Consider the following 10,021-nt stretch of genomic DNA (forward strand, 5'->3'; position numbering starts at 1 on the left):
AGGCACTCATTTGTTTGAGCACTCTGAAGATATTTTTCACCTACTGGATGATAGGAAAACTGTACTGGAAAATCAATGCCCATAACCTGAATTTGTGTGGCACTATTATTTTCTAGTGCTCTCACATGAATGATCTAATTTTCCTCACAAAATAAGACTACTTTATTAACTTCATTTTGCAGATGAGGAAACAGAAGTAAAGAGAGATGAGGAATTTGTTCAAGATTAATCAATAGGTTAGGGGCAAACCTCGGAATAGAAATCAAGACTTCTGACATGGAAGCTCAAATTTGTTAGATCATATTGGATAGAAATAATTGCTAATAAATATGCAATATCTCATGAGTATACTAGGTAATTGCAATTCACAAGAAACTTCATGTTAAGCATCCAATCATCATAAAGTCCATTTTCTTAAGAGTTAAAATTTATAAATTCTCCAGATGTATACATTTCTGCATTTGGATGGAACAGATCACTTTAGTTAGCATTCCGTAATTAATCTCACTCAGCCTCCTTGGAGTTCAGGGTCCAAGGCACACCTGAGGCCACAGCAAGCACTACTGCAGCTACCAGTCTTTCCAGGGTTATATGGAGGCCTCATGCTGTAGGGTTTCTCTCTTTTCTCTCTGGTCGGTAGAAGACAGGATGGGATTGAGTCTCATGAGTGGTATGGAGGAGATCTGTGACAGGTTGGTGAGGAGGCAGCATGGTTGACTGTCTAGAGGGGGGCATGTCAAACTGGGGGTGCTGGGATGCTGTAAGGGCTATTTGCTATGGGTGTGCCCTAAACGCTAAGTCTGGAGGACCTGAATTTCTGCTCCAGTGGTTATAGCGCCCTACTGATTTTATTTTTATTTTGTGTATTGGTCAGTGTTGTGTTTTATTCCTGATATTCTGTCTCCAGTTCCTTCTGCCCAAAAATATTTTTAGATTATGATCCTCCCAAGGGACATCTCTGTCTCCCTCTCTAGCCTGTAAGCTCAACCCACCCTGCACACTTGGCTCCTCTAATGCCAGCCGTCTCACTATGCCTAGATCTCACCCATCTCACCACCAACCTCTAGCCCACATCCTGCTTCTGGCCTGGAACGCCCTCCCTCTTCAAATCCACCAGACAATTACTCTCCCCCCTTAAAGCCTTATCGAGGGCACATCTCCTCCAAGAGGACTTCCCAGACTAAGCCCCTCCTTTCCTCTTGTCTTAGTCCTTTCTGCATCACCCTGACTTGCTTCCTTTGTTCCTCCTCCCTCACAGCCCCAAAACACTTATGTACATATCTGTAATTTATTTGTATTAATGTCTGTCTTCCCGCCACTAGACTCTAAGTTGCTTGTGGGCAGGGAATGTGTCTGTTTATAGTTATATTATACTCTCCCAAGCTCTTAGTACAGTGCTCTGCCCACAGTAAGTGCTCAATAAATATGATTGAATGGATGAATGAATGAATTATAGCCAGGGAACATGTCTGCTAATTCTTTTGTTTTGTACTCTCCCAAGCACTTAGTGCAATGCTCTGTGAATAGTGAACATTCAAAAAATACCATTGAATGACTGATTGATTGACATGTCTAATTCCAACATGTGTATCCTCTACCAGTAAGTGATTAATCAATACTATGTATACTATTACTACTATTAATACTACTACTTCTACTACTACAAATGCTACTCTTTAAATTCTATTTGGTAGCTGCCAACAGTTCTATCAACAATTTTTTTGATGTTGACCCAGATTCTCAACTCTTACAATTTTCCAATGTAGCATTATTGATAAGAATGAATGAGTGATGTGAAACATGGCATAATTGACAAGTAAGGGAAAACAAACTTCTAGACGTGTTTGTGGGTATGAAACCCTGAAATTATGAGAGCCATGTTCAACTCTGGCATAGACTGATTACCTTAAATTAAAAATCCAGTTCTACCCTCACCTTCAACAATGACAAATGACAGAGAGAAAGGAAATTTCTATAAGAACAAAGGTAGAGTCAAGCCTGACAAGATAATCATTCTGGAAGGTCTCAGTGGATTTGGAGTACAAAATCGAAACGTGGAAATTGTCATTGCATAGCTTGTGCTTGAAAGCTAAATAGCAAAGTCTACTAAGGGAAAGCAAATGTACCAAATATCTATTCAAAATCCCTTATAGTATCTTCTGTTTCCCAAGTAAGGGAAAGATAAGGTCTAAATAATGGTTCCTCATAGCTTATGTCATCATCAGAACCTGAGATATGACTGATGCAAAGATCACTGTTATTTCATGAGGTTCTGTGTGCTGGCCTGATTATCAATTATGTTCCAAGGTGAACTGATTCAATAAATATCCTGAAAATTAGTGTTCAGACCATCAGTGTGACTCAATACCAAATGTCTGGAGTAAGACTGAAACCTGTAGTATGTTCTTTAATGAAAAAAGGAATCAATCAGTAAACAATCAGTTGTATTTATTGAGAGCTTACTGTGAGCAGGGCATTGTACTAATTGCTTGGAAGAGTACAATACAAGAGAGTTGGTAGAGACAATCACTGCCCAAAAGGAGCTTACTGCCTAACAAACAATCAATTGTATTTATTGAGTGCTAACAGTGAGCAGAGCATTGTACTAAGCCCTTGGGAGTGTCAGTGTAACAGAGTAGGTAAAAACACTCGCTCCCCACAAATTCAGAGTTGGGAGAGGGTCGCAGACATTAACATGAATGAATACAATATGTAACCCCCGATTTTACAGGATGCAGGTATTGAGGCACAGAGAAATTAGGTGGCTTTCCCAAGATCAAAAAGCAGACTAGTGGTGGAGCTGGCATTAAAACTCAGGTCCTTCTGAATTCCAGGTCTGTGTGCTATCCATAAGCAATGCACATTCTCTCATCTAATGTATATTTTATGAATAATTTATAATACATTATTTAAAGAGATGTATACAAGTACTGTAGGGTTGGGGTGGGAATAATATAAAGTGTCTAAGGGTCACAGATTGAAGTGCATAGATGACACAGAGGGTGAGTGAGCCAGAGAAAAGAAGGCTTAACTGGGGAAGGCCTCTTGGGGGTGATATGATTTTAGTAATATTTTGAATGTTCAGGGAGTAGTGGTCTGGCATATGAGGAGAGGGAGAGAGTTTCAGGCTAAGGGAATGATGTGGGGAAGGGGTTGGCAGCAAGATAGACAAGATCGGGGCACAGGGAGTAAACTGGCACTAGAGAAGTGGAATATGAGGGCTGGGCTGTAGTAGGAGATTAGTGAAGTGATGGTTGGGGGGGCAGTGGCGAGCTGAATGAGTACTTTAAAGCCAGCAGTAAGGAGTTTATGTTTGATATGGAAGTGGATTTGCAGCCATTGGAGGCATGAACTGAACATTTTTGTTGATAATTCATGCATCAGAGTGAAGTGAAGATGGATTAGAGTGGGGACAAACTGGAGGCTGGGAGGTCAGTGAGGAGGCTTAGGGTTAGGGTAAGTGCTTCACCAGGATAGTAGCAGTTTAGATGGAAAAGAAAGGGCAGATTTTAGCAATTTTGTGAAGGTATGACCGACAGGATTTGGTGACACTGAAAATGTGGGTGGAATGACAGAGATGAGTCGAGGACAATATCAAAGTTATGGACTTGTGAGGAAGGGAGGATAGTGATATTGTCTACAGTTATGGTAAAGACAGGGGAGGACAGGGTATGGTTGGGAAAATAATAAATTCAGTTTTGGACATGCTTAATTTGAGGTGTGGGCAGGACATCTAAATAGATAAGTCTTAAAGGCATAAGGAAATGTGAGAGTGCATAGAAGGAGAGATCAGGGCTCTTTCAAGATGAAGATTTAGGAATCATCTGCATAGAGGTGATAATTGAAGCCATGGGAGTGAATGAGTTCTCCAAGGTAGTAGGTGCAGAGAGAGAATAGAAGGGGATTTAGAACTGAGCCTTGAGGAACTACTACTCTTAGCGGGTGGGAGGCACAGAAGAAGCCAGCAAAAAAGACTGTGAAGAAGTGGTCAGAGACATAGGAGAACCAAGAGAGGAAAGTGTCAGTGAATCCCAATGTTGGATAAAGATTCAAGGAGAAGAAGGTGTGAAAGGCAGCTGAGAAGAGGATTCAGATGGAGTAGGGGCTGTCAGATTTGGAGAGAAGAGGTTACCTTAGAAAGGGCTGTTTCTGTGGAGTCAAGAGGATATAAGCCAGATTAAAGGGGATCTAAGAGAAAATTGGAGGGTAGGAAGTGGAGACAGCAGGTGTAAACATCTCTTTAAAGATGTTTGGAGAGAAATGGAAGGAGAGGGATGGGAAGATAACTGGAGGGAGCTATGAGGTCAAGGGAGGGTTTTTATAGGATAGGGGTTAGGGGATATATAAGCATGTTTGAAAGCAGTGGGAAAGAAGCCGTTAGAAATTAAACAGTTGAAGATGGCAGTCAAGAAAGGAAGAAGGGAGAAGGTGAGTGTTTTAAAAAGGTATGAAGGAATGATGTAAAAAGCACAGGTGGAGGGGTTATGTAATAATAATAATAATAATGGCTTTTGTAAAGCACTTACTATGTGCCAAGCACTTTTCTAAGTGCTGGAGGGGATACAAAGTAATCAGGTTGTCCCACATGGGGCTCACAGTCTTAATCCACATTTTACAGATGGGGTAACTGAGGACCAGTCACACAGCAGACAAGCAGACTCTCTTAGATTTATAGAGTAGGTGAGTGATTTCATCTTGTAACTGCAGAGAACATAGGGAAAGTTGAAGAGGGTGTAGGAGGAGGAGGGATTGGAGAGGAGCAGGGGATATTTTAGGAAGGTTGCACCTGATGCTTTCAATTTTGTTGATGAAGTATGTAGCCAGGTCATTAGAGGAAAGAGATGGTGGGGTCAGGGGGTCAGGTAGTTTGAGAAGGGAGTTAAATGTCTGAAACAGCTTGTGGGGGTGAAGATATGGGAGTGAATTAGGAAGGAGAACTATTGTTATCAGGCAGTGGAGGGGGCTGGATTGAAGCAGATAAGATTGGGTTTGAAGTGGACAAGGTCAGAGATATCAGTATTTCCTCCAAAAGCTCTCTGCAGCTCAGGCACAGGAGAAGGGGAAGCATACTGTGGAGGTGATCCAGGGTTGGATTAATGGTACCTGACCAGCATAGGGATGCAGAGCAAGGGACTTAACTTGAGTGGAGAGAGTGGTATAGAGTGTGTCAATTTGTGTAACTTGTAAGACAGGAGAAGGTAGTTTGTGTATGGAGACAAAATGGGATAGGATGTCTGTAGAATGGAGGTTGCTGTGGGATAAAAGGACAGATTTGCTAGGGGTGGTTGTGTGGGAAAGAGAGCAGGTGAGGAGGATATGGTCAGAGAGAGAAATTTCAGGTAGAGGAATCTACCCTCAGCCCCACAGCACTATGTACATATCCTTATACTCTGCCATTTCCCCTATCTGTAATTTATTATAATGTATTTCTCCTCATCTTCAACTCTCCCATCTTTCCCATCATTATCTCAAAATCCATCCCTTCCAATGCACATCTGACCCTATCCCTTCACACCTTATCAAAACACTTGCCCACTTTCTTCTTCCCTCCCTGACTGCCAGCTTCAACTGTACACCCCACGATGGCTTTTTCCCCCAGTACTTTCAAACATTTCCATATCTCCCCTATCCTACCGAAACCCTCCCTTGACTCCACTGTTCCCTCCAGCTATTGCCTTCCCTCCCTCTTTCTATTCTTTTCCAAACTCCTTGATAGAGTTGCTACACCCTCTGTTTCAAGTCCCTCTCCTCCAATTCTCTCTTTGATCCCCTCCAGTCTGGCTTCCTTCCCTTCACTCCACAGAAATTGCCCTCAAGGTTCACACTTGTTATCCTTATTGCCAAATCCAAAGGCCTCTATTCCATTCTAATCCTCCTTGACCTCTCAGCTGCCTTAATCACTATCAACAACCTCCTTCTCCTGGAAACATTATCCAACCTCTGTTTCACTGACACTGTCCTCTCTTGGTTCTCCTGGATTCTGAAAAGTCACAAATGATCTCCTTCTAGCCAAATCCAATGGCCACTACTCCATCTTCTGGATCTGAATCTCTCTTTGGTGCTCATTCTCTGTCTCTTTTATGGGCTCTCCTCTGTCTCTGATCCTCTAACTGTAGGAGTCCCTCAAGGCTCATTTATGGGTCCCCCTCTATTCTCTACACTCACTCCCTTGGAGAACTCATTCTTTCCCATGGCTTCAACTACCTCTTTGCAGAAGATTCCCAAATCTGCATCTCTAGTCCTTCTCTTTTTCCCTATCTGTTTCTGTCTCTCTTACTTTATTTCTTTCTTGAGATATAATTTACTAGTAGTTCCAGGTCTTTAAAACATTCACTTTTATTAGATGAGTGTCCTTAAGGCCTGCCATGAAAATGTTAAGTGGAATAGTAGAAAAAACACCCTTCACTCTCAGCTTCAAGTCATTATAATCTTTTAATTTGATATGACACAATTGACTTTTTTTCAGTGGTTTTCACTTAGTCATTTTTGGATAATTAAATATTAAAAAGAACTAAATGGTTTTCAGTGATGATAAATTAATCTCTTCAAACAAAGGTGATATATCCCCTGATAAATGGAAAAATGAATGTCATAAATAAATTGGGTGAAAAAAACAGAGATTCAGACTTTTTAGATTTAAGCTAGGATATCACTAATGATTTAATAGTAATCCTATCCGTTTTTATTTTTGGCACTTTTCTAGACTTCCAACACAAAAAACCAAAGACAGTCAAATCTGGAAAAGGTTATTCTTTACTGACAGAAGCATACAAGATGATCTTTAATTTTGTAGTCTGCTCCCCCAACTGAACTGATTAGGGCCAATCATTCCAAACCTAATTCAGAACAAGGACAGTTGCACCTAGAAGAAGGAAGACAACTCCTTGCATACTAGATCTGTGAGGATATTTTTGGTTCCTGGCATTATTCAAATAGCTTTGATTTAAAGAACAGGCCACAGAAATGCAAATTGTCAATTCTATGATGTTTCTGGTGGCAGTGTATGGATCTGAAAGCCTTATGTTCTGCACAAAGTAAGTGCTCAATAAATATGATTGAATAAATGAATGGAGAGTGAAAAAGCAGGATAGAAAGAACATTGATTCTTTGGAAATATGGTTTTGTGAAAACCACGGACTGCCCAAAAAACAAACAAATGGATTTTGGAGCAAATTAAGCCAAAGTGGCCTTTGGAAGGCCAAATGACTCAATCTAGATTAATATATTTTGGACACATAATCAGGAGGACTAATCCTCTGGAGTATTCATTCATTCAATCAGATTTATTGAGCGCTTACTGTGTGCAGAGCACTGTACTAAGCACTTTGGAAGTACAAGTTTGCAACATAACAAACTTAGTAGTAGACAGTAGACTGTCCTAGTAGACAGTAATGCTAGGGAAAGTTCAGGGAAAACATGGAAGAGGCAGACCAGCAGCTAGATGGATAGAGACCATAACAATGGTAACAGAAGAACCATTACAAAGGTTATGGATTATGGCAGAAGGCACCACATTCTGGAGAATATATATCGATCGAGTTGCTATGAATTGCAAATGACTCGACAGCGTTTGATAATGATAGAATACTAATACGTCACTTCCAAGTCAGCTACAGGATCATGGATTGCATATGGTATTTTTGTATGAACTGTCATTATGAGTTTCAACTAGTTGGGCTTTGTGTTTTCAATATATTGTATATTGTATAATATCAATGGTATTTAATGCCACCGATGAACATAATGTTTCCTGGATGAGAAGTGTTGTGGCCTATTTTGGTAGAAGATAGTATTGGTTGTCAGACCTGGATTCTAATCCTGATCTACCATTTACCTTCTTCATAAACTTGGGCAAGTCACTTAAAATATATTTGTCTCAGTTTTCTCACTTGTAATATGGAGGAAATTAAAATGCCTTTTCTCTCTCCCCCTTAGATTGTGAACCCAATGTGAGACAGGAGCTATGTCTGTTCTAATTTTGTGTATCTACTACAGTGCACCAAATATATTGACTAACATTAACACTGTATAATTTTGCAGCTATTAGTATGTATCTAGGCTGGGTAGAATTAAGGGGATTCATTTGATGAGCAAATCCATATCATTCTTAAAGAGACACAACTATTTTCTTAGATAGGGAAAGGTAACCTAGATGCAATAAAAGATACATGGAAACTACACAAGTGGATCAACAAAGAAAGTGAAGAGAAAAACATTTTCCAGCAGTCTAAATGAAAAAGTGAGTTATGATTTGCATATTGAAAACTGGATCTTCCAGGAACTTCAGATTACTGATAACTGTGTTTTTACTTTTCCCCTTAGATATGCTGAAGTAATGTTATATCTGTTTTTTCTAGGGTTCTAAAACTGAAAAAAAATTCTCAAAATCATATCTGTGGTCATTTAATCATTTATGAATGTGGCTGGTAGATTTACTAACCAATTAATATTTTCATTACATACCTATTGTGCATAGAACACAACACTAAGCAAAAAGGAAGAAAACATGCAATGTCAGCCCCAAAGGAGGTTACAATCTAAATGAAGGAGTGAAAAAGAAAATGATTTACATTTAGAAGAAAAAACAGTGATCAACTTGAAATAATGGTAGTAGAAAAGAATTGATGAGAAAACAAATAGAAACTGAAGTATTAAGTACAATCGTTGGCAGTTCAATCATGTCCATTTTCTTTTATTCATTTTCTCATATATATGTTATATATGCATACACATATATATTGTGTTCAGTAAATTGTTGAAATGACTCATCTTGAGGTATAGAATATTAGTCAGAAAATGCCTCTAGGTGTAGGTGCTGGAGATTAATAACAATTTTTATTCTATCCCTAGAGGGTAGAGCATAAAATTTGGGATGGATAAAGACAGAAAAATCAATCCAACAATCAATCGATCAGTAGTCATTATTGAACACTTATGTGTCTCTAGACTAGAATAGGCTGCCATTTGTGTGCAGGGACAGCATCAACCAATTCTGTTCTACTGTACTCTCCCTAGCACTTGATTCTGTGCTCTGTACACAGTAAAAGCTCAATAAATTCTTTTGATTAACTGACTGATTATTAGTACCAAATAACAGAGTTGGTAGACATGTTCTGGAACCACACCAAGCTTACAGTTTGGAAGGACAGACAGATTTTACAATAAATTATGTAAGGCAACATATATGCTGTGGGTCTGAAAGTGAAGTGAGTATCAAGTGCTTAGAGGGTACAGATACAATTGCATAAGTGAGGCAGAAGGGAGAGAGAGTAGGGTAAATCAGGTCTTCTTGGATTAAGCCCATTTTTTCCAGGCTCCCTCTCCCTTCTGTGTTATCTGTTCATTTGGATCACTGACCTTTGGGCACCTACGTGTTCACTCTACCCTCAGTTCCTCAGCACTTATATACATGGCTTTAAATTGTATTTTATGAATTATTTACGTATATTAATGTCTGTCTCCCTCTGGTGTGTAAGCTCATTATGGGCAGGGAATGTGCCTGCAAACTCTGTTGCAGTGTATTCTCCATAAATACCCTTCATTATGATGATGATGATGATGATGATGATGATGATGATTAAGGCTTTGAAGGTGGCAAGGGTAGTGGTGTGGCATATATATGGATGGCAAAGAAGTCCTAGGCCTTGACATGGACATGTACATGGGTAATGCATTGGTGATGAGGTAGATGAAACACTAGAGGCATGATGTTTGTAGGCTGGGTTTTAGTAGGAAACCAGCAAGGTAAGGGGAGATCTAAGTGAGAGCTTTAAAATTGATAAGAAGTTTCTGTTTGATGTGAAGTTTGTTAACTACTGGAGATTCTTGTGGAGTGATGAAACATGGACTGAATAGTTTTTTTAGAAAAATGACTTTGGCAGAAGAGTCAGAAACAGCATGTCCTAATGAGAAGCAGCACGGCCTATTGGAAAGAGCATGGGCCTTGAAATCAGAGGGACCTTGTTTCTAATCCTGGCTCTTCAAATTGTTTGCTGTGTGATCATTGTCAAATCACTTAACT

The sequence above is a fragment of the Tachyglossus aculeatus genome, chromosome 2 (assembly GCF_015852505.1).
Source record: "Tachyglossus aculeatus isolate mTacAcu1 chromosome 2, mTacAcu1.pri, whole genome shotgun sequence".
Lineage (NCBI taxonomy): Eukaryota > Metazoa > Chordata > Mammalia > Monotremata > Tachyglossidae > Tachyglossus > Tachyglossus aculeatus.